Genomic DNA, 23822 nt, shown 5'->3' with positions numbered 1-23822 from the left:
CGAGACCGTTTGCAGAAGCGCAGTTTGACCAGTGTCGTCTTTAAAAGGAAAGTTTTCAGAGAGCTTTCCGGCTTACGGCCATACTACCCTGAGAACGCCCGATCTCGTCCGATCTCGGAAGCTAAGCAGGGGCGGGCCTGGTGAGTACTTGGATGGGAGACCGCCTGGGAATACCAGGTGCTGTAAGCTTTTTAGGCTCTTGGCTTTCAGCAGAGGGCGCTGTTTCCCACTTCTTGGAAAACGCCATCACTTTGAATGGAGGAAGAGTATTTATTTTGCCCTCATGTGAGGAACATCCATCTACAGTGTTTTTCTCTCTGCTGTGAAGTTCAAACAGGCTTACAGGCTGGCTGTGGCTGCGACCGGTGGCACAAAACAGCCAGAAAAACCATACGAGCAGCAAAGTGTGCACACACATCCGAGACCGTTTGCAGAAGCGCAGTTTGACCAGTGTCGTCTTTAAAAGGAAAGTTTTCAGAGAGCTTTCCGGCTTACAGCCATACTACCCTGAGAACGCCCGATCTCGTCCGATCTCGGAAGCTAAGCAGGGGCGGGCCTGGTGAGTACTTGGAATGGGAGACCGCCTGGGAATACCAGGTGCTGTAAGCTTTTTAGGCTCTTGGCTTTCAGCAGAGGGCGCTGTTTCCCACTTCTTGGAAAACGCCATCACTTTGAATGGAGGAAGAGTATTTATTTTGCCCTCATGTGAGGAACATCCATCTACAGTGTTTTTCTCTCTGCTGTGAAGTTCAAACAGGCTTACAGGCTGGCTGTGGCTGCGACCGGTGGCACAAAACAGCCAGAAAAACCATACGAGCAGCAAAGTGTGCACACACATCCGAGACCGTTTGCAGAAGCGCAGTTTGACCAGTGTCGTCTTTAAAAGGAAAGTTTTCAGAGAGCTTTCCGGCTTACGGCCATACTACCCTGAGAACGCCCGATCTCGTCCGATCTCGGAAGCTAAGCAGGGGCGGGCCTGGTTAGTACTTGGATGGGAGACCGCCTGGGAATACCAGGTGCTGTAAGCTTTTTAGGCTCTTGGCTTTCAGCAGAGGGCGCTGTTTCCCACTTCTTGGAAAACGCCATCACTTTGAATGGAGGAAGAGTATTTATTTTGCCCTCATGTGAGGAACATCCATCTACAGTGTTTTTCTCTCTGCTGTGAAGTTCAAACAGGCTTACAGGCTGGCTGTGGCTGCGACCGGTGGCACAAAACAGCCAGAAAAACCATACGAGCAGCAAAGTGTGCACACACATCCGAGACCGTTTGCAGAAGCGCAGTTTGACCAGTGTCGTCTTTAAAAGGAAAGTTTTCAGAGAGCTTTCCGGCTTACGGCCATACTACCCTGAGAACGCCCGATCTCGTCCGATCTCGGAAGCTAAGCAGGGGCGGGCCTGGTGAGTACTTGGAATGGGAGACCGCCTGGGAATACCAGGTGCTGTAAGCTTTTTAGGCTCTTGGCTTTCAGCAGAGGGCGCTGTTTCCCACTTCTTGGAAAACGCCATCACTTTGAATGGAGGAAGAGTATTTATTTTGCCCTCATGTGAGGAACATCCATCTACAGTGTTTTTCTCTCTGCTGTGAAGTTCAAACAGGCTTACAGGCTGGCTGTGGCTGCGACCGGTGGCACAAAACAGCCAGAAAAACCATACGAGCAGCAAAGTGTGCACACACATCCGAGACCGTTTGCAGAAGCGCAGTTTGACCAGTGTCGTCTTTAAAAGGAAAGTTTTCAGAGAGCTTTCCGGCTTACGGCCATACTACCCTGAGAACGCCCAATCTCGTCCGATCTCGGAAGCTAAGCAGGGGCGGGCCTGGTTAGTACTTGGATGGGAGACCGCCTGGGAATACCAGGTGCTGAAAGCTTTTTAGGCTCTTGGCTTTCAGCAGAGGGCGCTGTTTCCCACCTCTTGGAAAACGCCATCACTTTGAATGGAGGAAGAGTATTTATTTTGCCCTCATGGGAGGAACATCCATCTACAGTGTTTTTCTCTCTGCTGTGAAGTTCAAACAGGCTTACAGGCTGGCTGTGGCTGCGACCGGTGGCACAAAACAGCCAGAAAAACCATACGAGCAGCAAAGTGTGCACACACATCCGAGACCGTTTGCAGAAGCGCAGTTTGACCAGTGTCGTCTTTAAAAGGAAAGTTTTCAGAGAGCTTTCCGGCTTACGGCCATACTACCCTGAGAACGCCCGATCTCGTCCGATCTCGGAAGCTAAGCAGGGGCGGGCCTGGTGAGTACTTGGATGGGAGACCGCCTGGGAATACCAGGTGCTGTAAGCTTTTTAGGCTCTTGGCTTTCAGCAGAGGGCGCTGTTTCCCACTTCTTGGAAAACGCCATCACTTTGAATGGAGGAAGAGTATTTATTTTGCCCTCATGTGAGGAACATCCATCTACAGTGTTTTTCTCTCTGCTGTGAAGTTCAAACAGGCTTACAGGCTGGCTGTGGCTGCGACCGGTGGCACAAAACAGCCAGAAAAACCATACGAGCAGCAAAGTGTGCACACACATCCGAGACCGTTTGCAGAAGCGCAGTTTGACCAGTGTCGTCTTTAAAAGGAAAGTTTTCAGAGAGCTTTCCGGCTTACGGCCATACTACCCTGAGAACGCCCGATCTCGTCCGATCTCGGAAGCTAAGCAGGGGCGGGCCTGGTGAGTACTTGGATGGGAGACCGCCTGGGAATACCAGGTGCTGTAAGCTTTTTAGGCTCTTGGCTTTCAGCAGAGGGCGCTGTTTCCCACTTCTTGGAAAACGCCATCACTTTGAATGGAGGAAGAGTATTTATTTTGCCCTCATGTGAGGAACATCCATCTACAGTGTTTTTCTCTCTGCTGTGAAGTTCAAACAGGCTTACAGGCTGGCTGTGGCTGCGACCGGTGGCACAAAACAGCCAGAAAAACCATACGAGCAGCAAAGTGTGCACACACATCCGAGACCGTTTGCAGAAGCGCAGTTTGACCAGTGTCGTCTTTAAAAGGAAAGTTTTCAGAGAGCTTTCCGGCTTACGGCCATACTACCCTGAGAACGCCCGATCTCGTCCGATCTCGGAAGCTAAGCAGGGGCGGGCCTGGTGAGTACTTGGATGGGAGACCGCCTGGGAATACCAGGTGCTGTAAGCTTTTTAGGCTCTTGGCTTTCAGCAGAGGGCGCTGTTTCCCACTTCTTGGAAAACGCCATCACTTTGAATGGAGGAAGAGTATTTATTTTGCCCTCATGTGAGGAACATCCATCTACAGTGTTTTTCTCTCTGCTGTGAAGTTCAAACAGGCTTACAGGCTGGCTGTGGCTGCGACCGGTGGCACAAAACAGCCAGAAAAACCATACGAGCAGCAAAGTGTGCACACACATCCGAGACCGTTTGCAGAAGCGCAGTTTGACCAGTGTCGTCTTTAAAAGGAAAGTTTTCAGAGAGCTTTCCGGCTTACAGCCATACTACCCTGAGAACGCCCGATCTCGTCCGATCTCGGAAGCTAAGCAGGGGCGGGCCTGGTGAGTACTTGGAATGGGAGACCGCCTGGGAATACCAGGTGCTGTAAGCTTTTTAGGCTCTTGGCTTTCAGCAGAGGGCGCTGTTTCCCACTTCTTGGAAAACGCCATCACTTTGAATGGAGGAAGAGTATTTATTTTGCCCTCATGTGAGGAACATCCATCTACAGTGTTTTTCTCTCTGCTGTGAAGTTCAAACAGGCTTACAGGCTGGCTGTGGCTGCGACCGGTGGCACAAAACAGCCAGAAAAACCATACGAGCAGCAAAGTGTGCACACACATCCGAGACCGTTTGCAGAAGCGCAGTTTGACCAGTGTCGTCTTTAAAAGGAAAGTTTTCAGAGAGCTTTCCGGCTTACGGCCATACTACCCTGAGAACGCCCGATCTCGTCCGATCTCGGAAGCTAAGCAGGGGCGGGCCTGGTTAGTACTTGGATGGGAGACCGCCTGGGAATACCAGGTGCTGTAAGCTTTTTAGGCTCTTGGCTTTCAGCAGAGGGCGCTGTTTCCCACTTCTTGGAAAACGCCATCACTTTGAATGGAGGAAGAGTATTTATTTTGCCCTCATGTGAGGAACATCCATCTACAGTGTTTTTCTCTCTGCTGTGAAGTTCAAACAGGCTTACAGGCTGGCTGTGGCTGCGACCGGTGGCACAAAACAGCCAGAAAAACCATACGAGCAGCAAAGTGTGCACACACATCCGAGACCGTTTGCAGAAGCGCAGTTTGACCAGTGTCGTCTTTAAAAGGAAAGTTTTCAGAGAGCTTTCCGGCTTACGGCCATACTACCCTGAGAACGCCCGATCTCGTCCGATCTCGGAAGCTAAGCAGGGGCGGGCCTGGTGAGTACTTGGAATGGGAGACCGCCTGGGAATACCAGGTGCTGTAAGCTTTTTAGGCTCTTGGCTTTCAGCAGAGGGCGCTGTTTCCCACTTCTTGGAAAACGCCATCACTTTGAATGGAGGAAGAGTATTTATTTTGCCCTCATGTGAGGAACATCCATCTACAGTGTTTTTCTCTCTGCTGTGAAGTTCAAACAGGCTTACAGGCTGGCTGTGGCTGCGACCGGTGGCACAAAACAGCCAGAAAAACCATACGAGCAGCAAAGTGTGCACACACATCCGAGACCGTTTGCAGAAGCGCAGTTTGACCAGTGTCGTCTTTAAAAGGAAAGTTTTCAGAGAGCTTTCCGGCTTACGGCCATACTACCCTGAGAACGCCCGATCTCGTCCGATCTCGGAAGCTAAGCAGGGGCGGGCCTGGTTAGTACTTGGATGGGAGACCGCCTGGGAATACCAGGTGCTGAAAGCTTTTTAGGCTCTTGGCTTTCAGCAGAGGGCGCTGTTTCCCACCTCTTGGAAAACGCCATCACTTTGAATGGAGGAAGAGTATTTATTTTGCCCTCATGGGAGGAACATCCATCTACAGTGTTTTTCTCTCTGCTGTGAAGTTCAAACAGGCTTACAGGCTGGCTGTGGCTGCGACCGGTGGCACAAAACAGCCAGAAAAACCATACGAGCAGCAAAGTGTGCACACACATCCGAGACCGTTTGCAGAAGCGCAGTTTGACCAGTGTCGTCTTTAAAAGGAAAGTTTTCAGAGAGCTTTCCGGCTTACGGCCATACTACCCTGAGAACGCCCGATCTCGTCCGATCTCGGAAGCTAAGCAGGGGCGGGCCTGGTGAGTACTTGGATGGGAGACCGCCTGGGAATACCAGGTGCTGTAAGCTTTTTAGGCTCTTGGCTTTCAGCAGAGGGCGCTGTTTCCCACTTCTTGGAAAACGCCATCACTTTGAATGGAGGAAGAGTATTTATTTTGCCCTCATGTGAGGAACATCCATCTACAGTGTTTTTCTCTCTGCTGTGAAGTTCAAACAGGCTTACAGGCTGGCTGTGGCTGCGACCGGTGGCACAAAACAGCCAGAAAAACCATACGAGCAGCAAAGTGTGCACACACATCCGAGACCGTTTGCAGAAGCGCAGTTTGACCAGTGTCGTCTTTAAAAGGAAAGTTTTCAGAGAGCTTTCCGGCTTACGGCCATACTACCCTGAGAACGCCCGATCTCGTCCGATCTCGGAAGCTAAGCAGGGGCGGGCCTGGTGAGTACTTGGATGGGAGACCGCCTGGGAATACCAGGTGCTGTAAGCTTTTTAGGCTCTTGGCTTTCAGCAGAGGGCGCTGTTTCCCACTTCTTGGAAAACGCCATCACTTTGAATGGAGGAAGAGTATTTATTTTGCCCTCATGTGAGGAACATCCATCTACAGTGTTTTTCTCTCTGCTGTGAAGTTCAAACAGGCTTACAGGCTGGCTGTGGCTGCGACCGGTGGCACAAAACAGCCAGAAAAACCATACGAGCAGCAAAGTGTGCACACACATCCGAGACCGTTTGCAGAAGCGCAGTTTGACCAGTGTCGTCTTTAAAAGGAAAGTTTTCAGAGAGCTTTCCGGCTTACAGCCATACTACCCTGAGAACGCCCGATCTCGTCCGATCTCGGAAGCTAAGCAGGGGCGGGCCTGGTGAGTACTTGGAATGGGAGACCGCCTGGGAATACCAGGTGCTGTAAGCTTTTTAGGCTCTTGGCTTTCAGCAGAGGGCGCTGTTTCCCACTTCTTGGAAAACGCCATCACTTTGAATGGAGGAAGAGTATTTATTTTGCCCTCATGTGAGGAACATCCATCTACAGTGTTTTTCTCTCTGCTGTGAAGTTCAAACAGGCTTACAGGCTGGCTGTGGCTGCGACCGGTGGCACAAAACAGCCAGAAAAACCATACGAGCAGCAAAGTGTGCACACACATCCGAGACCGTTTGCAGAAGCGCAGTTTGACCAGTGTCGTCTTTAAAAGGAAAGTTTTCAGAGAGCTTTCCGGCTTACGGCCATACTACCCTGAGAACGCCCGATCTCGTCCGATCTCGGAAGCTAAGCAGGGGCGGGCCTGGTTAGTACTTGGATGGGAGACCGCCTGGGAATACCAGGTGCTGTAAGCTTTTTAGGCTCTTGGCTTTCAGCAGAGGGCGCTGTTTCCCACTTCTTGGAAAACGCCATCACTTTGAATGGAGGAAGAGTATTTATTTTGCCCTCATGTGAGGAACATCCATCTACAGTGTTTTTCTCTCTGCTGTGAAGTTCAAACAGGCTTACAGGCTGGCTGTGGCTGCGACCGGTGGCACAAAACAGCCAGAAAAACCATACGAGCAGCAAAGTGTGCACACACATCCGAGACCGTTTGCAGAAGCGCAGTTTGACCAGTGTCGTCTTTAAAAGGAAAGTTTTCAGAGAGCTTTCCGGCTTACGGCCATACTACCCTGAGAACGCCCGATCTCGTCCGATCTCGGAAGCTAAGCAGGGGCGGGCCTGGTGAGTACTTGGATGGGAGACCGCCTGGGAATACCAGGTGCTGTAAGCTTTTTAGGCTCTTGGCTTTCAGCAGAGGGCGCTGTTTCCCACTTCTTGGAAAACGCCATCACTTTGAATGGAGGAAGAGTATTTATTTTGCCCTCATGTGAGGAACATCCATCTACAGTGTTTTTCTCTCTGCTGTGAAGTTCAAACAGGCTTACAGGCTGGCTGTGGCTGCGACCGGTGGCACAAAACAGCCAGAAAAACCATACGAGCAGCAAAGTGTGCACACACATCCGAGACCGTTTGCAGAAGCGCAGTTTGACCAGTGTCGTCTTTAAAAGGAAAGTTTTCAGAGAGCTTTCCGGCTTACGGCCATACTACCCTGAGAACGCCCGATCTCGTCCGATCTCGGAAGCTAAGCAGGGGCGGGCCTGGTGAGTACTTGGATGGGAGACCGCCTGGGAATACCAGGTGCTGTAAGCTTTTTAGGCTCTTGGCTTTCAGCAGAGGGCGCTGTTTCCCACTTCTTGGAAAACGCCATCACTTTGAATGGAGGAAGAGTATTTATTTTGCCCTCATGTGAGGAACATCCATCTACAGTGTTTTTCTCTCTGCTGTGAAGTTCAAACAGGCTTACAGGCTGGCTGTGGCTGCGACCGGTGGCACAAAACAGCCAGAAAAACCATACGAGCAGCAAAGTGTGCACACACATCCGAGACCGTTTGCAGAAGCGCAGTTTGACCAGTGTCGTCTTTAAAAGGAAAGTTTTCAGAGAGCTTTCCGGCTTACAGCCATACTACCCTGAGAACGCCCGATCTCGTCCGATCTCGGAAGCTAAGCAGGGGCGGGCCTGGTGAGTACTTGGAATGGGAGACCGCCTGGGAATACCAGGTGCTGTAAGCTTTTTAGGCTCTTGGCTTTCAGCAGAGGGCGCTGTTTCCCACTTCTTGGAAAACGCCATCACTTTGAATGGAGGAAGAGTATTTATTTTGCCCTCATGTGAGGAACATCCATCTACAGTGTTTTTCTCTCTGCTGTGAAGTTCAAACAGGCTTACAGGCTGGCTGTGGCTGCGACCGGTGGCACAAAACAGCCAGAAAAACCATACGAGCAGCAAAGTGTGCACACACATCCGAGACCGTTTGCAGAAGCGCAGTTTGACCAGTGTCGTCTTTAAAAGGAAAGTTTTCAGAGAGCTTTCCGGCTTACGGCCATACTACCCTGAGAACGCCCGATCTCGTCCGATCTCGGAAGCTAAGCAGGGGCGGGCCTGGTTAGTACTTGGATGGGAGACCGCCTGGGAATACCAGGTGCTGTAAGCTTTTTAGGCTCTTGGCTTTCAGCAGAGGGCGCTGTTTCCCACTTCTTGGAAAACGCCATCACTTTGAATGGAGGAAGAGTATTTATTTTGCCCTCATGTGAGGAACATCCATCTACAGTGTTTTTCTCTCTGCTGTGAAGTTCAAACAGGCTTACAGGCTGGCTGTGGCTGCGACCGGTGGCACAAAACAGCCAGAAAAACCATACGAGCAGCAAAGTGTGCACACACATCCGAGACCGTTTGCAGAAGCGCAGTTTGACCAGTGTCGTCTTTAAAAGGAAAGTTTTCAGAGAGCTTTCCGGCTTACGGCCATACTACCCTGAGAACGCCCGATCTCGTCCGATCTCGGAAGCTAAGCAGGGGCGGGCCTGGTTAGTACTTGGATGGGAGACCGCCTGGGAATACCAGGTGCTGTAAGCTTTTTAGGCTCTTGGCTTTCAGCAGAGGGCGCTGTTTCCCACTTCTTGGAAAACGCCATCACTTTGAATGGAGGAAGAGTATTTATTTTGCCCTCATGTGAGGAACATCCATCTACAGTGTTTTTCTCTCTGCTGTGAAGTTCAAACAGGCTTACAGGCTGGCTGTGGCTGCGACCGGTGGCACAAAACAGCCAGAAAAACCATACGAGCAGCAAAGTGTGCACACACATCCGAGACCGTTTGCAGAAGCGCAGTTTGACCAGTGTCGTCTTTAAAAGGAAAGTTTTCAGAGAGCTTTCCGGCTTACGGCCATACTACCCTGAGAACGCCCGATCTCGTCCGATCTCGGAAGCTAAGCAGGGGCGGGCCTGGTGAGTACTTGGAATGGGAGACCGCCTGGGAATACCAGGTGCTGTAAGCTTTTTAGGCTCTTGGCTTTCAGCAGAGGGCGCTGTTTCCCACTTCTTGGAAAACGCCATCACTTTGAATGGAGGAAGAGTATTTATTTTGCCCTCATGTGAGGAACATCCATCTACAGTGTTTTTCTCTCTGCTGTGAAGTTCAGACAGGCTTACAGGCTGGCTGTGGCTGCGACCGGTGGCACAAAACAGCCAGAAAAACCATACGAGCAGCAAAGTGTGCACACACATCCGAGACCGTTTGCAGAAGCGCAGTTTGACCAGTGTCGTCTTTAAAAGGAAAGTTTTCAGAGAGCTTTCCGGCTTACAGCCATACTACCCTGAGAACGCCCGATCTCGTCCGATCTCGGAAGCTAAGCAGGGGCGGGCCTGGTGAGTACTTGGAATGGGAGACCGCCTGGGAATACCAGGTGCTGTAAGCTTTTTAGGCTCTTGGCTTTCAGCAGAGGGCGCTGTTTCCCACTTCTTGGAAAACGCCATCACTTTGAATGGAGGAAGAGTATTTATTTTGCCCTCATGTGAGGAACATCCATCTACAGTGTTTTTCTCTCTGCTGTGAAGTTCAAACAGGCTTACAGGCTGGCTGTGGCTGCGACCGGTGGCACAAAACAGCCAGAAAAACCATACGAGCAGCAAAGTGTGCACACACATCCGAGACCGTTTGCAGAAGCGCAGTTTGACCAGTGTCGTCTTTAAAAGGAAAGTTTTCAGAGAGCTTTCCGGCTTACGGCCATACTACCCTGAGAACGCCCGATCTCGTCCGATCTCGGAAGCTAAGCAGGGGCGGGCCTGGTTAGTACTTGGATGGGAGACCGCCTGGGAATACCAGGTGCTGTAAGCTTTTTAGGCTCTTGGCTTTCAGCAGAGGGCGCTGTTTCCCACTTCTTGGAAAACGCCATCACTTTGAATGGAGGAAGAGTATTTATTTTGCCCTCATGTGAGGAACATCCATCTACAGTGTTTTTCTCTCTGCTGTGAAGTTCAAACAGGCTTACAGGCTGGCTGTGGCTGCGACCGGTGGCACAAAACAGCCAGAAAAACCATACGAGCAGCAAAGTGTGCACACACATCCGAGACCGTTTGCAGAAGCGCAGTTTGACCAGTGTCGTCTTTAAAAGGAAAGTTTTCAGAGAGCTTTCCGGCTTACGGCCATACTACCCTGAGAACGCCCGATCTCGTCCGATCTCGGAAGCTAAGCAGGGGCGGGCCTGGTGAGTACTTGGAATGGGAGACCGCCTGGGAATACCAGGTGCTGTAAGCTTTTTAGGCTCTTGGCTTTCAGCAGAGGGCGCTGTTTCCCACTTCTTGGAAAACGCCATCACTTTGAATGGAGGAAGAGTATTTATTTTGCCCTCATGTGAGGAACATCCATCTACAGTGTTTTTCTCTCTGCTGTGAAGTTCAAACAGGCTTACAGGCTGGCTGTGGCTGCGACCGGTGGCACAAAACAGCCAGAAAAACCATACGAGCAGCAAAGTGTGCACACACATCCGAGACCGTTTGCAGAAGCGCAGTTTGACCAGTGTCGTCTTTAAAAGGAAAGTTTTCAGAGAGCTTTCCGGCTTACGGCCATACTACCCTGAGAACGCCCGATCTCGTCCGATCTCGGAAGCTAAGCAGGGGCGGGCCTGGTTAGTACTTGGATGGGAGACCGCCTGGGAATACCAGGTGCTGAAAGCTTTTTAGGCTCTTGGCTTTCAGCAGAGGGCGCTGTTTCCCACCTCTTGGAAAACGCCATCACTTTGAATGGAGGAAGAGTATTTATTTTGCCCTCATGGGAGGAACATCCATCTACAGTGTTTTTCTCTCTGCTGTGAAGTTCAAACAGGCTTACAGGCTGGCTGTGGCTGCGACCGGTGGCACAAAACAGCCAGAAAAACCATACGAGCAGCAAAGTGTGCACACACATCCGAGACCGTTTGCAGAAGCGCAGTTTGACCAGTGTCGTCTTTAAAAGGAAAGTTTTCAGAGAGCTTTCCGGCTTACGGCCATACTACCCTGAGAACGCCCGATCTCGTCCGATCTCGGAAGCTAAGCAGGGGCGGGCCTGGTGAGTACTTGGATGGGAGACCGCCTGGGAATACCAGGTGCTGTAAGCTTTTTAGGCTCTTGGCTTTCAGCAGAGGGCGCTGTTTCCCACTTCTTGGAAAACGCCATCACTTTGAATGGAGGAAGAGTATTTATTTTGCCCTCATGTGAGGAACATCCATCTACAGTGTTTTTCTCTCTGCTGTGAAGTTCAAACAGGCTTACAGGCTGGCTGTGGCTGCGACCGGTGGCACAAAACAGCCAGAAAAACCATACGAGCAGCAAAGTGTGCACACACATCCGAGACCGTTTGCAGAAGCGCAGTTTGACCAGTGTCGTCTTTAAAAGGAAAGTTTTCAGAGAGCTTTCCGGCTTACGGCCATACTACCCTGAGAACGCCCGATCTCGTCCGATCTCGGAAGCTAAGCAGAGGCGGGCCTGGTGAGTACTTGGAATGGGAGACCGCCTGGGAATACCAGGTGCTGTAAGCTTTTTAGGCTCTTGGCTTTCAGCAGAGGGCGCTGTTTCCCACTTCTTGGAAAACGCCATCACTTTGAATGGAGGAAGAGTATTTATTTTGCCCTCATGTGAGGAACATCCATCTACAGTGTTTTTCTCTCTGCTGTGAAGTTCAAACAGGCTTACAGGCTGGCTGTGGCTGCGACCGGTGGCACAAAACAGCCAGAAAAACCATACGAGCAGCAAAGTGTGCACACACATCCGAGACCGTTTGCAGAAGCGCAGTTTGACCAGTGTCGTCTTTAAAAGGAAAGTTTTCAGAGAGCTTTCCGGCTTACGGCCATACTACCCTGAGAACGCCCGATCTCGTCCGATCTCGGAAGCTAAGCAGGGGCGGGCCTGGTGAGTACTTGGATGGGAGACCGCCTGGGAATACCAGGTGCTGTAAGCTTTTTAGGCTCTTGGCTTTCAGCAGAGGGCGCTGTTTCCCACTTCTTGGAAAACGCCATCACTTTGAATGGAGGAAGAGTATTTATTTTGCCCTCATGTGAGGAACATCCATCTACAGTGTTTTTCTCTCTGCTGTGAAGTTCAAACAGGCTTACAGGCTGGCTGTGGCTGCGACCGGTGGCACAAAACAGCCAGAAAAACCATACGAGCAGCAAAGTGTGCACACACATCCGAGACCGTTTGCAGAAGCGCAGTTTGACCAGTGTCGTCTTTAAAAGGAAAGTTTTCAGAGAGCTTTCCGGCTTACAGCCATACTACCCTGAGAACGCCCGATCTCGTCCGATCTCGGAAGCTAAGCAGGGGCGGGCCTGGTGAGTACTTGGAATGGGAGACCGCCTGGGAATACCAGGTGCTGTAAGCTTTTTAGGCTCTTGGCTTTCAGCAGAGGGCGCTGTTTCCCACTTCTTGGAAAACGCCATCACTTTGAATGGAGGAAGAGTATTTATTTTGCCCTCATGTGAGGAACATCCATCTACAGTGTTTTTCTCTCTGCTGTGAAGTTCAAACAGGCTTACAGGCTGGCTGTGGCTGCGACCGGTGGCACAAAACAGCCAGAAAAACCATACGAGCAGCAAAGTGTGCACACACATCCGAGACCGTTTGCAGAAGCGCAGTTTGACCAGTGTCGTCTTTAAAAGGAAAGTTTTCAGAGAGCTTTCCGGCTTACGGCCATACTACCCTGAGAACGCCCGATCTCGTCCGATCTCGGAAGCTAAGCAGGGGCGGGCCTGTTTAGTACTTGGATGGGAGACCGCCTGGGAATACCAGGTGCTGTAAGCTTTTTAGGCTCTTGGCTTTCAGCAGAGGGCGCTGTTTCCCACTTCTTGGAAAACGCCATCACTTTGAATGGAGGAAGAGTATTTATTTTGCCCTCATGTGAGGAACATCCATCTACAGTGTTTTTCTCTCTGCTGTGAAGTTCAAACAGGCTTACAGGCTGGCTGTGGCTGCGACCGGTGGCACAAAACAGCCAGAAAAACCATACGAGCAGCAAAGTGTGCACACACATCCGAGACCGTTTGCAGAAGCGCAGTTTGACCAGTGTCGTCTTTAAAAGGAAAGTTTTCAGAGAGCTTTCCGGCTTACGGCCATACTACCCTGAGAACGCCCGATCTCGTCCGATCTCGGAAGCTAAGCAGGGGCGGGCCTGGTTAGTACTTGGATGGGAGACCGCCTGGGAATACCAGGTGCTGAAAGCTTTTTAGGCTCTTGGCTTTCAGCAGAGGGCGCTGTTTCCCACCTCTTGGAAAACGCCATCACTTTGAATGGAGGAAGAGTATTTATTTTGCCCTCATGGGAGGAACATCCATCTACAGTGTTTTTCTCTCTGCTGTGAAGTTCAAACAGGCTTACAGGCTGGCTGTGGCTGCGACCGGTGGCACAAAACAGCCAGAAAAACCATACGAGCAGCAAAGTGTGCACACACATCCGAGACCGTTTGCAGAAGCGCAGTTTGACCAGTGTCGTCTTTAAAAGGAAAGTTTTCAGAGAGCTTTCCGGCTTACGGCCATACTACCCTGAGAACGCCCGATCTCGTCCGATCTCGGAAGCTAAGCAGGGGCGGGCCTGGTTAGTACTTGGATGGGAGACCGCCTGGGAATACCAGGTGCTGAAAGCTTTTTAGGCTCTTGGCTTTCAGCAGAGGGCGCTGTTTCCCACCTCTTGGAAAACGCCATCACTTTGAATGGAGGAAGAGTATTTATTTTGCCCTCATGGGAGGAACATCCATCTACAGTGTTTTTCTCTCTGCTGTGAAGTTCAAACAGGCTTACAGGCTGGCTGTGGCTGCGACCGGTGGCACAAAACAGCCAGAAAAACCATACGAGCAGCAAAGTGTGCACACACATCCGAGACCGTTTGCAGAAGCGCAGTTTGACCAGTGTCGTCTTTAAAAGGAAAGTTTTCAGAGAGCTTTCCGGCTTACAGCCATACTACCCTGAGAACGCCCGATCTCGTCCGATCTCGGAAGCTAAGCAGGGGCGGGCCTGGTGAGTACTTGGAATGGGAGACCGCCTGGGAATACCAGGTGCTGTAAGCTTTTTAGGCTCTTGGCTTTCAGCAGAGGGCGCTGTTTCCCACTTCTTGGAAAACGCCATCACTTTGAATGGAGGAAGAGTATTTATTTTGCCCTCATGTGAGGAACATCCATCTACAGTGTTTTTCTCTCTGCTGTGAAGTTCAAACAGGCTTACAGGCTGGCTGTGGCTGCGACCGGTGGCACAAAACAGCCAGAAAAACCATACGAGCAGCAAAGTGTGCACACACATCCGAGACCGTTTGCAGAAGCGCAGTTTGACCAGTGTCGTCTTTAAAAGGAAAGTTTTCAGAGAGCTTTCCGGCTTACGGCCATACTACCCTGAGAACGCCCGATCTCGTCCGATCTCGGAAGCTAAGCAGGGGCGGGCCTGGTTAGTACTTGGATGGGAGACCGCCTGGGAATACCAGGTGCTGTAAGCTTTTTAGGCTCTTGGCTTTCAGCAGAGGGCGCTGTTTCCCACTTCTTGGAAAACGCCATCACTTTGAATGGAGGAAGAGTATTTATTTTGCCCTCATGTGAGGAACATCCATCTACAGTGTTTTTCTCTCTGCTGTGAAGTTCAAACAGGCTTACAGGCTGGCTGTGGCTGCGACCGGTGGCACAAAACAGCCAGAAAAACCATACGAGCAGCAAAGTGTGCACACACATCCGAGACCGTTTGCAGAAGCGCAGTTTGACCAGTGTCGTCTTTAAAAGGAAAGTTTTCAGAGAGCTTTCCGGCTTACGGCCATACTACCCTGAGAACGCCCGATCTCGTCCGATCTCGGAAGCTAAGCAGGGGCGGGCCTGGTGAGTACTTGGAATGGGAGACCGCCTGGGAATACCAGGTGCTGTAAGCTTTTTAGGCTCTTGGCTTTCAGCAGAGGGCGCTGTTTCCCACTTCTTGGAAAACGCCATCACTTTGAATGGAGGAAGAGTATTTATTTTGCCCTCATGTGAGGAACATCCATCTACAGTGTTTTTCTCTCTGCTGTGAAGTTCAAACAGGCTTACAGGCTGGCTGTGGCTGCGACCGGTGGCACAAAACAGCCAGAAAAACCATACGAGCAGCAAAGTGTGCACACACATCCGAGACCGTTTGCAGAAGCGCAGTTTGACCAGTGTCGTCTTTAAAAGGAAAGTTTTCAGAGAGCTTTCCGGCTTACGGCCATACTACCCTGAGAACGCCCGATCTCGTCCGATCTCGGAAGCTAAGCAGGGGCGGGCCTGGTTAGTACTTGGATGGGAGACCGCCTGGGAATACCAGGTGCTGAAAGCTTTTTAGGCTCTTGGCTTTCAGCAGAGGGCGCTGTTTCCCACCTCTTGGAAAACGCCATCACTTTGAATGGAGGAAGAGTATTTATTTTGCCCTCATGGGAGGAACATCCATCTACAGTGTTTTTCTCTCTGCTGTGAAGTTCAAACAGGCTTACAGGCTGGCTGTGGCTGCGACCGGTGGCACAAAACAGCCAGAAAAACCATACGAGCAGCAAAGTGTGCACACACATCCGAGACCGTTTGCAGAAGCGCAGTTTGACCAGTGTCGTCTTTAAAAGGAAAGTTTTCAGAGAGCTTTCCGGCTTACGGCCATACTACCCTGAGAACGCCCGATCTCGTCCGATCTCGGAAGCTAAGCAGGGGCGGGCCTGGTGAGTACTTGGATGGGAGACCGCCTGGGAATACCAGGTGCTGTAAGCTTTTTAGGCTCTTGGCTTTCAGCAGAGGGCGCTGTTTCCCACTTCTTGGAAAACGCCATCACTTTGAATGGAGGAAGAGTATTTATTTTGCCCTCATGTGAGGAACATCCATCTACAGTGTTTTTCTCTCTGCTGTGAAGTTCAAACAGGCTTACAGGCTGGCTGTGGCTGCGACCGGTGGCACAAAACAGCCAGAAAAACCATACGAGCAGCAAAGTGTGCACACACATCCGAGACCGTTTGCAGAAGCGCAGTTTGACCAGTGTCGTCTTTAAAAGGAAAGTTTTCAGAGAGCTTTCCGGCTTACGGCCATACTACCCTGAGAACGCCCGATCTCGTCCGATCTCGGAAGCTAAGCAGAGGCGGGCCTGGTGAGTACTTGGAATGGGAGACCGCCTGGGAATACCAGGTGCTGTAAGCTTTTTAGGCTCTTGGCTTTCAGCAGAGGGCGCTGTTTCCCACTTCTTGGAAAACGCCATCACTTTGAATGGAGGAAGAGTATTTATTTTGCCCTCATGTGAGGAACATCCATCTACAGTGTTTTTCTCTCTGCTGTGAAGTTCAAACAGGCTTACAGGCTGGCTGTGGCTGCGACCGGTGGCACAAAACAGCCAGAAAAACCATACGAGCAGCAAAGTGTGCACACACATCCGAGACCGTTTGCAGAAGCGCAGTTTGACCAGTGTCGTCTTTAAAAGGAAAGTTTTCAGAGAGCTTTCCGGCTTACGGCCATACTACCCTGAGAACGCCCGATCTCGTCCGATCTCGGAAGCTAAGCAGGGGCGGGCCTGGTGAGTACTTGGATGGGAGACCGCCTGGGAATACCAGGTGCTGTAAGCTTTTTAGGCTCTTGGCTTTCAGCAGAGGGCGCTGTTTCCCACTTCTTGGAAAACGCCATCACTTTGAATGGAGGAAGAGTATTTATTTTGCCCTCATGTGAGGAACATCCATCTACAGTGTTTTTCTCTCTGCTGTGAAGTTCAAACAGGCTTACAGGCTGGCTGTGGCTGCGACCGGTGGCACAAAACAGCCAGAAAAACCATACGAGCAGCAAAGTGTGCACACACATCCGAGACCGTTTGCAGAAGCGCAGTTTGACCAGTGTCGTCTTTAAAAGGAAAGTTTTCAGAGAGCTTTCCGGCTTACAGCCATACTACCCTGAGAACGCCCGATCTCGTCCGATCTCGGAAGCTAAGCAGGGGCGGGCCTGGTGAGTACTTGGAATGGGAGACCGCCTGGGAATACCAGGTGCTGTAAGCTTTTTAGGCTCTTGGCTTTCAGCAGAGGGCGCTGTTTCCCACTTCTTGGAAAACGCCATCACTTTGAATGGAGGAAGAGTATTTATTTTGCCCTCATGTGAGGAACATCCATCTACAGTGTTTTTCTCTCTGCTGTGAAGTTCAAACAGGCTTACAGGCTGGCTGTGGCTGCGACCGGTGGCACAAAACAGCCAGAAAAACCATACGAGCAGCAAAGTGTGCACACACATCCGAGACCGTTTGCAGAAGCGCAGTTTGACCAGTGTCGTCTTTAAAAGGAAAGTTTTCAGAGAGCTTTCCGGCTTACGGCCATACTACCCTGAGAACGCCCGATCTCGTCCGATCTCGGAAGCTAAGCAGGGGCGGGCCTGGTTAGTACTTGGATGGGAGACCGCCTGGGAATACCAGGTGCTGTAAGCTTTTTAGGCTCTTGGCTTTCAGCAGAGGGCGCTGTTTCCCACTTCTTGGAAAACGCCATCACTTTGAATGGAGGAAGAGTATTTATTTTGCCCTCATGTGAGGAACATCCATCTACAGTGTTTTTCTCTCTGCTGTGAAGTTCAAACAGGCTTACAGGCTGGCTGTGGCTGCGACCGGTGGCACAAAACAGCCAGAAAAACCATACGAGCAGCAAAGTGTGCACACACATCCGAGACCGTTTGCAGAAGCGCAGTTTGACCAGTGTCGTCTTTAAAAGGAAAGTTTTCAGAGAGCTTTCCGGCTTACGGCCATACTACCCTGAGAACGCCCGATCTCGTCCGATCTCGGAAGCTAAGCAGGGGCGGGCCTGGTTAGTACTTGGATGGGAGACCGCCTGGGAATACCAGGTGCTGAAAGCTTTTTAGGCTCTTGGCTTTCAGCAGAGGGCGCTGTTTCCCACCTCTTGGAAAACGCCATCACTTTGAATGGAGGAAGAGTATTTATTTTGCCCTCATGGGAGGAACATCCATCTACAGTGTTTTTCTCTCTGCTGTGAAGTTCAAACAGGCTTACAGGCTGGCTGTGGCTGCGACCGGTGGCACAAAACAGCCAGAAAAACCATACGAGCAGCAAAGTGTGCACACACATCCGAGACCGTTTGCAGAAGCGCAGTTTGACCAGTGTCGTCTTTAAAAGGAAAGTTTTCAGAGAGCTTTCCGGCTTACGGCCATACTACCCTGAGAACGCCCGATCTCGTCCGATCTCGGAAGCTAAGCAGGGGCGGGCCTGGTTAGTACTTGGATGGGAGACCGCCTGGGAATACCAGGTGCTGAAAGCTTTTTAGGCTCTTGGCTTTCAGCAGAGGGCGCTGTTTCCCACCTCTTGGAAAACGCCATCACTTTGAATGGAGGAAGAGTATTTATTTTGCCCTCATGGGAGGAACATCCATCTACAGTGTTTTTCTCTCTGCTGTGAAGTTCAAACAGGCTTACAGGCTGGCTGTGGCTGCGACCGGTGGCACAAAACAGCCAGAAAAACCATACGAGCAGCAAAGTGTGCACACACATCCGAGACCGTTTGCAGAAGCGCAGTTTGACCAGTGTCGTCTTTAAAAGGAAAGTTTTCAGAGAGCTTTCCGGCTTACGGCCATACTACCCTGAGAACGCCCGATCTCGTCCGATCTCGGAAGCTAAGCAGGGGCGGGCCTGGTGAGTACTTGGATGGGAGACCGCCTGGGAATACCAGGTGCTGTAAGCTTTTTAGGCTCTTGGCTTTCAGCAGAGGGCGCTGTTTCCCACTTCTTGGAAAACGCCATCACTTTGAATGGAGGAAGAGTATTTATTTTGCCCTCATGTGAGGAACATCCATCTACAGTGTTTTTCTCTCTGCTGTGAAGTTCAAACAGGCTTACAGGCTGGCTGTGGCTGCGACCGGTGGCACAAAACAGCCAGAAAAACCATACGAGCAGCAAAGTGTGCACACACATCCGAGACCGTTTGCAGAAGCGCAGTTTGACCAGTGTCGTCTTTAAAAGGAAAGTTTTCAGAGAGCTTTCCGGCTTACGGCCATACTACCCTGAGAACGCCCGATCTCGTCCGATCTCGGAAGCTAAGCAGGGGCGGGCCTGGTGAGTACTTGGATGGGAGACCGCCTGGGAATACCAGGTGCTGTAAGCTTTTTAGGCTCTTGGCTTTCAGCAGAGGGCGCTGTTTCCCACTTCTTGGAAAACGCCATCACTTTGAATGGAGGAAGAGTATTTATTTTGCCCTCATGTGAGGAACATCCATCTACAGTGTTTTTCTCTCTGCTGTGAAGTTCAAACAGGCTTACAGGCTGGCTGTGGCTGCGACCGGTGGCACAAAACAGCCAGAAAAACCATACGAGCAGCAAAGTGTGCACACACATCCGAGACCGTTTGCAGAAGCGCAGTTTGACCAGTGTCGTCTTTAAAAGGAAAGTTTTCAGAGAGCTTTCCGGCTTACAGCCATACTACCCTGAGAACGCCCGATCTCGTCCGATCTCGGAAGCTAAGCAGGGGCGGGCCTGGTGAGTACTTGGAATGGGAGACCGCCTGGGAATACCAGGTGCTGTAAGCTTTTTAGGCTCTTGGCTTTCAGCAGAGGGCGCTGTTTCCCACTTCTTGGAAAACGCCATCACTTTGAATGGAGGAAGAGTATTTATTTTGCCCTCATGTGAGGAACATCCATCTACAGTGTTTTTCTCTCTGCTGTGAAGTTCAAACAGGCTTACAGGCTGGCTGTGGCTGCGACCGGTGGCACAAAACAGCCAGAAAAACCATACGAGCAGCAAAGTGTGCACACACATCCGAGACCGTTTGCAGAAGCGCAGTTTGACCAGTGTCGTCTTTAAAAGGAAAGTTTTCAGAGAGCTTTCCGGCTTACGGCCATACTACCCTGAGAACGCCCGATCTCGTCCGATCTCGGAAGCTAAGCAGGGGCGGGCCTGGTTAGTACTTGGATGGGAGACCGCCTGGGAATACCAGGTGCTGTAAGCTTTTTAGGCTCTTGGCTTTCAGCAGAGGGCGCTGTTTCCCACTTCTTGGAAAACGCCATCACTTTGAATGGAGGAAGAGTATTTATTTTGCCCTCATGTGAGGAACATCCATCTACAGTGTTTTTCTCTCTGCTGTGAAGTTCAAACAGGCTTACAGGCTGGCTGTGGCTGCGACCGGTGGCACAAAACAGCCAGAAAAACCATACGAGCAGCAAAGTGTGCACACACATCCGAGACCGTTTGCAGAAGCGCAGTTTGACCAGTGTCGTCTTTAAAAGGAAAGTTTTCAGAGAGCTTTCCGGCTTACGGCCATACTACCCTGAGAACGCCCGATCTCGTCCGATCTCGGAAGCTAAGCAGGGGCGGGCCTGGTTAGTACTTGGATGGGAGACCGCCTGGGAATACCAGGTGCTGAAAGCTTTTTAGGCTCTTGGCTTTCAGCAGAGGGCGCTGTTTCCCACCTCTTGGAAAACGCCATCACTTTGAATGGAGGAAGAGTATTTATTTTGCCCTCATGGGAGGAACATCCATCTACAGTGTTTTTCTCTCTGCTGTGAAGTTCAAACAGGCTTACAGGCTGGCTGTGGCTGCGACCGGTGGCACAAAACAGCCAGAAAAACCATACGAGCAGCAAAGTGTGCACACACATCCGAGACCGTTTGCAGAAGCGCAGTTTGACCAGTGTCGTCTTTAAAAGGAAAGTTTTCAGAGAGCTTTCCGGCTTACGGCCATACTACCCTGAGAACGCCCGATCTCGTCTGATCTCGGAAGCTAAGCAGGGGCGGGCCTGGTGAGTACTTGGATGGGAGACCGCCTGGGAATACCAGGTGCTGTAAGCTTTTTAGGCTCTTGGCTTTCAGCAGAGGGCGCTGTTTCCCACTTCTTGGAAAACGCCATCACTTTGAATGGAGGAAGAGTATTTATTTTGCCCTCATGTGAGGAACATCCATCTACAGTATTTGTCTCTCTGCTGTGAAGTTCAAACAGGCTTATAGGCTGGCTGTGGCTGCGACCGGTGGCACAAAACAGCCAGAAAAACCATACGAGCAGCAAAGTGTGCACACACATCCGAGACCGTTTGCAGAAGCGCAGTTTGACCAGTGTCGTCTTTAAAAGGAAAGTTTTCAGAGAGCTTTCCGGCTTACGGCCATACTACCCTGAGAACGCCCGATCTCGTCCGATCTCGGAAGCTAAGCAGGGGCGGGCCTGGTGAGTACTTGGATGGGAGACCGCCTGGGAATACCAGGTGCTGTAAGCTTTTTAGGCTCTTGGCTTTCAGCAGAGGGCGCTGTTTCCCACTTCTTGGAAAACGCCATCACTTTGAATGGAGGAAGAGTATTTATTTTGCCCTCATGTGAGGAACATCCATCTACAGTGTTTTTCTCTCTGCTGTGAAGTTCAAACAGGCTTACAGGCTGGCTGTGGCTGCGACCGGTGGCACAAAACAGCCAGAAAAACCATACGAGCATCAAAGTGTGCACACACATCCGAGACCGTTTGCAGAAGCGTAGTTTGACCAGTGTCGTCTTTAAAAGGAAAGTTTTCAGAGAGCTTTCCGGCTTACGGCCATACTACCCTGAGAACGCCCGATCTCGTCCGATCTCGGAAGCTAAGCAGGGGCGGGCCTGCTTAGTACTTGGATGGGAGACCGCCTGGGAATACCAGGTGCTGTAAGCTTTTTAGGCTCTTGGATTTCAGCAGAGGGCGCTGTTTCCCACCTCTTGGAAAACGCCATCACTTTGAATGGAGGAAGAGTATTTATTTTGCCCTCATGTGAGGAACATCCATCTACAGTGTTTTTCTCTCTGCTGTGAAGTTCAAACAGGCTTACAGGCTGGCTGTGGCTGCGACCGGTGGCACAAAACAGCCAGAAAAACCATACGAGCAGCAAAGTGTGCACACACATCCGAGACCGTTTGCAGAAGCGCAGTTTGACCAGTGTCGTCTTTAAAAGGAAAGTTTTCAGAGAGCTTTCCGGCTTACGGCCATACTACCCTGAGAACGCCCGATCTCGTCCGATCTCGGAAGCTAAGCAGGGGCGGGCCTGGTTAGTACTTGGATGGGAGACCGCCTGGGAATACCAGGTGCTGTAAGCTTTTTAGGCTCTTGGCTTTCAGCAGAGGGCGCTGTTTCCCACCTCTTGGAAAACGCCATCACTTTGAATGGAGGAAGAGTATTTATTTTGCCCTCATGTGAGGAACATCCATCTACAGTGTTTTTCTCTCTGCTGTGAAGTTCAAACAGGCTTACAGGCTGGCTGTGGCTGCGACCGGTGGCACAAAACAGCCAGAAAAACCATACGAGCAGCAAAGTGTGCACACACATCCGAGACCGTTTGCAGAAGCGCAGTTTGACCAGTGTCGTCTTTAAAAGGAAAGTTTTCAGAGAGCTTTCCGGCTTACGGCCATACTACCCTGAGAACGCCCGATCTCGTCCGATCTCGGAAGCTAAGCAGGGGCGGGCCTGGTGAGTACTTGGATGGGAGACCGCCTGGGAATACCAGGTGCTGTAAGCTTTTTAGGCTCTTGGCTTTCAGCAGAGGGCGCTGTTTCCCACTTCTTGGAAAACGCCATCACTTTGAATGGAGGAAGAGTATTTATTTTGCCCTCATGTGAGGAACATCCATCTACAGTGTTTTTCTCTCTGCTGTGAAGTTCAAACAGGCTTACAGGCTGGCTGTGGCTGCGACCGGTGGCACAAAACAGCCAGAAAAACCATACGAGCAGCAAAGTGTGCACACACATCCGAGACCGTTTGCAGAAGCGCAGTTTGACCAGTGTCGTCTTTAAAAGGAAAGTTTTCAGAGAGCTTTCCGGCTTACGGCCATACTACCCTGAGAACGCCCGATCTCGTCCGATCTCGGAAGCTAAGCAGGGGCGGGCCTGGTTAGTACTTGGATGGGAGACCGCCTGGGAATACCAGGTGCTGAAAGCTTTTTAGGCTCTTGGCTTTCAGCAGAGGGCGCTGTTTCCCACCTCTTGGAAAACGCCATCACTTTGAATGGAGGAAGAGTATTTATTTTGCCCTCATGGGAGGAACATCCATCTACAGTGTTTTTCTCTCTGCTGTGAAGTTCAAACAGGCTTACAGGCTGGCTGTGGCTGCGACCGGTGGCACAAAACAGCCAGAAAAACCATACGAGCAGCAAAGTGTGCACACACATCCGAGACCGTTTGCAGAAGCGCAGTTTGACCAGTGTCGTCTTTAAAAGGAAAGTTTTCAGAGAGCTTTCCGGCTTACGGCCATACTACCCTGAGAACGCCCGATCTCGTCCGATCTCGGAAGCTAAGCAGGGGCGGGCCTGGTGAGTACTTGGATGGGAGACCGCCTGGGAATACCAGGTGCTGTAAGCTTTTTAGGCTCTTGGCTTTCAGCAGAGGGCGCTGTTTCCCACTTCTTGGAAAACGCCATCACTTTGAATGGAGGAAGAGTATTTATTTTGCCCTCATGTGAGGAACATCCATCTACAGTGTTTTTCTCTCTGCTGTGAAGTTCAAACAGGCTTACAGGCTGGCTGTGGCTGCGACCGGTGGCACAAAACAGCCAGAAAAACCATACGAGCAGCAAAGTGTGCACACACATCCGAGACCGTTTGCAGAAGCGCAGTTTGACCAGTGTCGTCTTTAAAAGGAAAGTTTTCAGAGAGCTTTCCGGCTTACGGCCATACTACCCTGAGAACGCCCGATCTCGTCCGATCTCGGAAGCTAAGCAGGGGCGGGCCTGGTTAGTACTTGGATGGGAGACCGCCTGGGAATACCAGGTGCTGTAAGCTTTTTAGGCTCTTGGCTTTCAGCAGAGGGCGCTGTTTCCCACCTCTTGGAAAACGCCATCACTTTGAATGGAGGAAGAGTATTTATTTTGCCCTCATGGGAGGAACATCCATCTACAGTGTTTTTCTCTCTGCTGTGAAGTTCAAACAGGCTTA

The 23822-nt window shown here is 51.0% G+C and overlaps 57 non-coding genes across 57 annotated transcripts; all 57 read left to right on the top strand.

Moving 5' to 3' along the window:
* Window positions 1–70: 70 nt before the first annotated feature.
* Window positions 71–189, top strand: LOC129174853 (5S ribosomal RNA). Its single transcript, XR_008567828.1, has one exon. It is a non-coding gene; the product is annotated as a 5S ribosomal RNA (ribosomal RNA).
* A 300-nt stretch (window positions 190–489) lies between these two features.
* On the top strand, window positions 490–609 carry LOC129175360 (5S ribosomal RNA). Its single transcript, XR_008568322.1, has one exon. It is a non-coding gene; the product is annotated as a 5S ribosomal RNA (ribosomal RNA).
* A 300-nt stretch (window positions 610–909) lies between these two features.
* LOC129175446 (5S ribosomal RNA) lies at window positions 910–1028 on the top strand. The gene has a single exon (XR_008568400.1). It is a non-coding gene; the product is annotated as a 5S ribosomal RNA (ribosomal RNA).
* Window positions 1029–1328: 300 nt separating this feature from the next.
* LOC129175315 (5S ribosomal RNA) lies at window positions 1329–1448 on the top strand. The gene has a single exon (XR_008568278.1). It is a non-coding gene; the product is annotated as a 5S ribosomal RNA (ribosomal RNA).
* A 300-nt stretch (window positions 1449–1748) lies between these two features.
* On the top strand, window positions 1749–1867 carry LOC129175371 (5S ribosomal RNA). The gene has a single exon (XR_008568332.1). It is a non-coding gene; the product is annotated as a 5S ribosomal RNA (ribosomal RNA).
* Window positions 1868–2167: 300 nt separating this feature from the next.
* LOC129174852 (5S ribosomal RNA) lies at window positions 2168–2286 on the top strand. Its single transcript, XR_008567827.1, has one exon. It is a non-coding gene; the product is annotated as a 5S ribosomal RNA (ribosomal RNA).
* A 300-nt stretch (window positions 2287–2586) lies between these two features.
* Window positions 2587–2705, top strand: LOC129174850 (5S ribosomal RNA). Its single transcript, XR_008567825.1, has one exon. It is a non-coding gene; the product is annotated as a 5S ribosomal RNA (ribosomal RNA).
* A 300-nt stretch (window positions 2706–3005) lies between these two features.
* LOC129174849 (5S ribosomal RNA) lies at window positions 3006–3124 on the top strand. Its single transcript, XR_008567824.1, has one exon. It is a non-coding gene; the product is annotated as a 5S ribosomal RNA (ribosomal RNA).
* A 300-nt stretch (window positions 3125–3424) lies between these two features.
* On the top strand, window positions 3425–3544 carry LOC129175359 (5S ribosomal RNA). Its single transcript, XR_008568321.1, has one exon. It is a non-coding gene; the product is annotated as a 5S ribosomal RNA (ribosomal RNA).
* Window positions 3545–3844: 300 nt separating this feature from the next.
* On the top strand, window positions 3845–3963 carry LOC129175445 (5S ribosomal RNA). The gene has a single exon (XR_008568399.1). It is a non-coding gene; the product is annotated as a 5S ribosomal RNA (ribosomal RNA).
* Window positions 3964–4263: 300 nt separating this feature from the next.
* LOC129175314 (5S ribosomal RNA) lies at window positions 4264–4383 on the top strand. Its single transcript, XR_008568277.1, has one exon. It is a non-coding gene; the product is annotated as a 5S ribosomal RNA (ribosomal RNA).
* Window positions 4384–4683: 300 nt separating this feature from the next.
* Window positions 4684–4802, top strand: LOC129175121 (5S ribosomal RNA). Its single transcript, XR_008568091.1, has one exon. It is a non-coding gene; the product is annotated as a 5S ribosomal RNA (ribosomal RNA).
* A 300-nt stretch (window positions 4803–5102) lies between these two features.
* LOC129174848 (5S ribosomal RNA) lies at window positions 5103–5221 on the top strand. Its single transcript, XR_008567823.1, has one exon. It is a non-coding gene; the product is annotated as a 5S ribosomal RNA (ribosomal RNA).
* Window positions 5222–5521: 300 nt separating this feature from the next.
* On the top strand, window positions 5522–5640 carry LOC129174847 (5S ribosomal RNA). The gene has a single exon (XR_008567822.1). It is a non-coding gene; the product is annotated as a 5S ribosomal RNA (ribosomal RNA).
* Window positions 5641–5940: 300 nt separating this feature from the next.
* Window positions 5941–6060, top strand: LOC129175358 (5S ribosomal RNA). Its single transcript, XR_008568320.1, has one exon. It is a non-coding gene; the product is annotated as a 5S ribosomal RNA (ribosomal RNA).
* A 300-nt stretch (window positions 6061–6360) lies between these two features.
* Window positions 6361–6479, top strand: LOC129175444 (5S ribosomal RNA). The gene has a single exon (XR_008568398.1). It is a non-coding gene; the product is annotated as a 5S ribosomal RNA (ribosomal RNA).
* A 300-nt stretch (window positions 6480–6779) lies between these two features.
* Window positions 6780–6898, top strand: LOC129174846 (5S ribosomal RNA). Its single transcript, XR_008567821.1, has one exon. It is a non-coding gene; the product is annotated as a 5S ribosomal RNA (ribosomal RNA).
* A 300-nt stretch (window positions 6899–7198) lies between these two features.
* Window positions 7199–7317, top strand: LOC129174845 (5S ribosomal RNA). Its single transcript, XR_008567820.1, has one exon. It is a non-coding gene; the product is annotated as a 5S ribosomal RNA (ribosomal RNA).
* A 300-nt stretch (window positions 7318–7617) lies between these two features.
* Window positions 7618–7737, top strand: LOC129175357 (5S ribosomal RNA). Its single transcript, XR_008568319.1, has one exon. It is a non-coding gene; the product is annotated as a 5S ribosomal RNA (ribosomal RNA).
* Window positions 7738–8037: 300 nt separating this feature from the next.
* Window positions 8038–8156, top strand: LOC129175443 (5S ribosomal RNA). The gene has a single exon (XR_008568397.1). It is a non-coding gene; the product is annotated as a 5S ribosomal RNA (ribosomal RNA).
* Window positions 8157–8456: 300 nt separating this feature from the next.
* Window positions 8457–8575, top strand: LOC129175442 (5S ribosomal RNA). The gene has a single exon (XR_008568396.1). It is a non-coding gene; the product is annotated as a 5S ribosomal RNA (ribosomal RNA).
* Window positions 8576–8875: 300 nt separating this feature from the next.
* LOC129175313 (5S ribosomal RNA) lies at window positions 8876–8995 on the top strand. Its single transcript, XR_008568276.1, has one exon. It is a non-coding gene; the product is annotated as a 5S ribosomal RNA (ribosomal RNA).
* A 300-nt stretch (window positions 8996–9295) lies between these two features.
* Window positions 9296–9415, top strand: LOC129175355 (5S ribosomal RNA). The gene has a single exon (XR_008568317.1). It is a non-coding gene; the product is annotated as a 5S ribosomal RNA (ribosomal RNA).
* A 300-nt stretch (window positions 9416–9715) lies between these two features.
* LOC129175440 (5S ribosomal RNA) lies at window positions 9716–9834 on the top strand. Its single transcript, XR_008568394.1, has one exon. It is a non-coding gene; the product is annotated as a 5S ribosomal RNA (ribosomal RNA).
* Window positions 9835–10134: 300 nt separating this feature from the next.
* LOC129175312 (5S ribosomal RNA) lies at window positions 10135–10254 on the top strand. The gene has a single exon (XR_008568275.1). It is a non-coding gene; the product is annotated as a 5S ribosomal RNA (ribosomal RNA).
* Window positions 10255–10554: 300 nt separating this feature from the next.
* Window positions 10555–10673, top strand: LOC129175120 (5S ribosomal RNA). Its single transcript, XR_008568090.1, has one exon. It is a non-coding gene; the product is annotated as a 5S ribosomal RNA (ribosomal RNA).
* A 300-nt stretch (window positions 10674–10973) lies between these two features.
* LOC129174844 (5S ribosomal RNA) lies at window positions 10974–11092 on the top strand. The gene has a single exon (XR_008567819.1). It is a non-coding gene; the product is annotated as a 5S ribosomal RNA (ribosomal RNA).
* Window positions 11093–11392: 300 nt separating this feature from the next.
* LOC129175375 (5S ribosomal RNA) lies at window positions 11393–11512 on the top strand. The gene has a single exon (XR_008568336.1). It is a non-coding gene; the product is annotated as a 5S ribosomal RNA (ribosomal RNA).
* Window positions 11513–11812: 300 nt separating this feature from the next.
* LOC129174843 (5S ribosomal RNA) lies at window positions 11813–11931 on the top strand. Its single transcript, XR_008567818.1, has one exon. It is a non-coding gene; the product is annotated as a 5S ribosomal RNA (ribosomal RNA).
* Window positions 11932–12231: 300 nt separating this feature from the next.
* Window positions 12232–12351, top strand: LOC129175354 (5S ribosomal RNA). Its single transcript, XR_008568316.1, has one exon. It is a non-coding gene; the product is annotated as a 5S ribosomal RNA (ribosomal RNA).
* Window positions 12352–12651: 300 nt separating this feature from the next.
* Window positions 12652–12770, top strand: LOC129175582 (5S ribosomal RNA). The gene has a single exon (XR_008568531.1). It is a non-coding gene; the product is annotated as a 5S ribosomal RNA (ribosomal RNA).
* Window positions 12771–13070: 300 nt separating this feature from the next.
* On the top strand, window positions 13071–13189 carry LOC129175119 (5S ribosomal RNA). Its single transcript, XR_008568089.1, has one exon. It is a non-coding gene; the product is annotated as a 5S ribosomal RNA (ribosomal RNA).
* Window positions 13190–13489: 300 nt separating this feature from the next.
* On the top strand, window positions 13490–13608 carry LOC129175118 (5S ribosomal RNA). The gene has a single exon (XR_008568088.1). It is a non-coding gene; the product is annotated as a 5S ribosomal RNA (ribosomal RNA).
* A 300-nt stretch (window positions 13609–13908) lies between these two features.
* LOC129175353 (5S ribosomal RNA) lies at window positions 13909–14028 on the top strand. The gene has a single exon (XR_008568315.1). It is a non-coding gene; the product is annotated as a 5S ribosomal RNA (ribosomal RNA).
* A 300-nt stretch (window positions 14029–14328) lies between these two features.
* Window positions 14329–14447, top strand: LOC129175439 (5S ribosomal RNA). Its single transcript, XR_008568393.1, has one exon. It is a non-coding gene; the product is annotated as a 5S ribosomal RNA (ribosomal RNA).
* Window positions 14448–14747: 300 nt separating this feature from the next.
* On the top strand, window positions 14748–14867 carry LOC129175310 (5S ribosomal RNA). The gene has a single exon (XR_008568273.1). It is a non-coding gene; the product is annotated as a 5S ribosomal RNA (ribosomal RNA).
* A 300-nt stretch (window positions 14868–15167) lies between these two features.
* On the top strand, window positions 15168–15286 carry LOC129175117 (5S ribosomal RNA). The gene has a single exon (XR_008568087.1). It is a non-coding gene; the product is annotated as a 5S ribosomal RNA (ribosomal RNA).
* Window positions 15287–15586: 300 nt separating this feature from the next.
* Window positions 15587–15705, top strand: LOC129174842 (5S ribosomal RNA). Its single transcript, XR_008567817.1, has one exon. It is a non-coding gene; the product is annotated as a 5S ribosomal RNA (ribosomal RNA).
* A 300-nt stretch (window positions 15706–16005) lies between these two features.
* Window positions 16006–16125, top strand: LOC129175374 (5S ribosomal RNA). Its single transcript, XR_008568335.1, has one exon. It is a non-coding gene; the product is annotated as a 5S ribosomal RNA (ribosomal RNA).
* A 300-nt stretch (window positions 16126–16425) lies between these two features.
* Window positions 16426–16544, top strand: LOC129174841 (5S ribosomal RNA). Its single transcript, XR_008567816.1, has one exon. It is a non-coding gene; the product is annotated as a 5S ribosomal RNA (ribosomal RNA).
* A 300-nt stretch (window positions 16545–16844) lies between these two features.
* On the top strand, window positions 16845–16964 carry LOC129175352 (5S ribosomal RNA). Its single transcript, XR_008568314.1, has one exon. It is a non-coding gene; the product is annotated as a 5S ribosomal RNA (ribosomal RNA).
* A 300-nt stretch (window positions 16965–17264) lies between these two features.
* On the top strand, window positions 17265–17383 carry LOC129175438 (5S ribosomal RNA). Its single transcript, XR_008568392.1, has one exon. It is a non-coding gene; the product is annotated as a 5S ribosomal RNA (ribosomal RNA).
* A 300-nt stretch (window positions 17384–17683) lies between these two features.
* Window positions 17684–17802, top strand: LOC129175116 (5S ribosomal RNA). The gene has a single exon (XR_008568086.1). It is a non-coding gene; the product is annotated as a 5S ribosomal RNA (ribosomal RNA).
* A 300-nt stretch (window positions 17803–18102) lies between these two features.
* LOC129175114 (5S ribosomal RNA) lies at window positions 18103–18221 on the top strand. Its single transcript, XR_008568084.1, has one exon. It is a non-coding gene; the product is annotated as a 5S ribosomal RNA (ribosomal RNA).
* Window positions 18222–18521: 300 nt separating this feature from the next.
* LOC129174839 (5S ribosomal RNA) lies at window positions 18522–18640 on the top strand. Its single transcript, XR_008567814.1, has one exon. It is a non-coding gene; the product is annotated as a 5S ribosomal RNA (ribosomal RNA).
* Window positions 18641–18940: 300 nt separating this feature from the next.
* Window positions 18941–19059, top strand: LOC129174838 (5S ribosomal RNA). Its single transcript, XR_008567813.1, has one exon. It is a non-coding gene; the product is annotated as a 5S ribosomal RNA (ribosomal RNA).
* A 300-nt stretch (window positions 19060–19359) lies between these two features.
* On the top strand, window positions 19360–19479 carry LOC129175351 (5S ribosomal RNA). Its single transcript, XR_008568313.1, has one exon. It is a non-coding gene; the product is annotated as a 5S ribosomal RNA (ribosomal RNA).
* Window positions 19480–19779: 300 nt separating this feature from the next.
* On the top strand, window positions 19780–19898 carry LOC129175437 (5S ribosomal RNA). The gene has a single exon (XR_008568391.1). It is a non-coding gene; the product is annotated as a 5S ribosomal RNA (ribosomal RNA).
* Window positions 19899–20198: 300 nt separating this feature from the next.
* Window positions 20199–20317, top strand: LOC129175113 (5S ribosomal RNA). Its single transcript, XR_008568083.1, has one exon. It is a non-coding gene; the product is annotated as a 5S ribosomal RNA (ribosomal RNA).
* A 300-nt stretch (window positions 20318–20617) lies between these two features.
* Window positions 20618–20736, top strand: LOC129174959 (5S ribosomal RNA). The gene has a single exon (XR_008567929.1). It is a non-coding gene; the product is annotated as a 5S ribosomal RNA (ribosomal RNA).
* Window positions 20737–21036: 300 nt separating this feature from the next.
* Window positions 21037–21155, top strand: LOC129174837 (5S ribosomal RNA). The gene has a single exon (XR_008567812.1). It is a non-coding gene; the product is annotated as a 5S ribosomal RNA (ribosomal RNA).
* Window positions 21156–21455: 300 nt separating this feature from the next.
* Window positions 21456–21574, top strand: LOC129175050 (5S ribosomal RNA). The gene has a single exon (XR_008568020.1). It is a non-coding gene; the product is annotated as a 5S ribosomal RNA (ribosomal RNA).
* A 300-nt stretch (window positions 21575–21874) lies between these two features.
* On the top strand, window positions 21875–21993 carry LOC129175436 (5S ribosomal RNA). Its single transcript, XR_008568390.1, has one exon. It is a non-coding gene; the product is annotated as a 5S ribosomal RNA (ribosomal RNA).
* Window positions 21994–22293: 300 nt separating this feature from the next.
* Window positions 22294–22412, top strand: LOC129174836 (5S ribosomal RNA). Its single transcript, XR_008567811.1, has one exon. It is a non-coding gene; the product is annotated as a 5S ribosomal RNA (ribosomal RNA).
* Window positions 22413–22712: 300 nt separating this feature from the next.
* On the top strand, window positions 22713–22831 carry LOC129175112 (5S ribosomal RNA). The gene has a single exon (XR_008568082.1). It is a non-coding gene; the product is annotated as a 5S ribosomal RNA (ribosomal RNA).
* A 300-nt stretch (window positions 22832–23131) lies between these two features.
* LOC129174835 (5S ribosomal RNA) lies at window positions 23132–23250 on the top strand. The gene has a single exon (XR_008567810.1). It is a non-coding gene; the product is annotated as a 5S ribosomal RNA (ribosomal RNA).
* A 300-nt stretch (window positions 23251–23550) lies between these two features.
* Window positions 23551–23669, top strand: LOC129175434 (5S ribosomal RNA). Its single transcript, XR_008568388.1, has one exon. It is a non-coding gene; the product is annotated as a 5S ribosomal RNA (ribosomal RNA).
* Window positions 23670–23822: the final 153 nt, after the last annotated feature.

The sequence above is a fragment of the Dunckerocampus dactyliophorus genome, unplaced genomic scaffold (genome assembly GCF_027744805.1).
Source record: "Dunckerocampus dactyliophorus isolate RoL2022-P2 unplaced genomic scaffold, RoL_Ddac_1.1 HiC_scaffold_23, whole genome shotgun sequence".
Taxonomy (NCBI): Eukaryota; Metazoa; Chordata; class Actinopteri; order Syngnathiformes; family Syngnathidae; genus Dunckerocampus; species Dunckerocampus dactyliophorus.
This window is presented reverse-complemented; position numbering and strand designations above follow the sequence as displayed.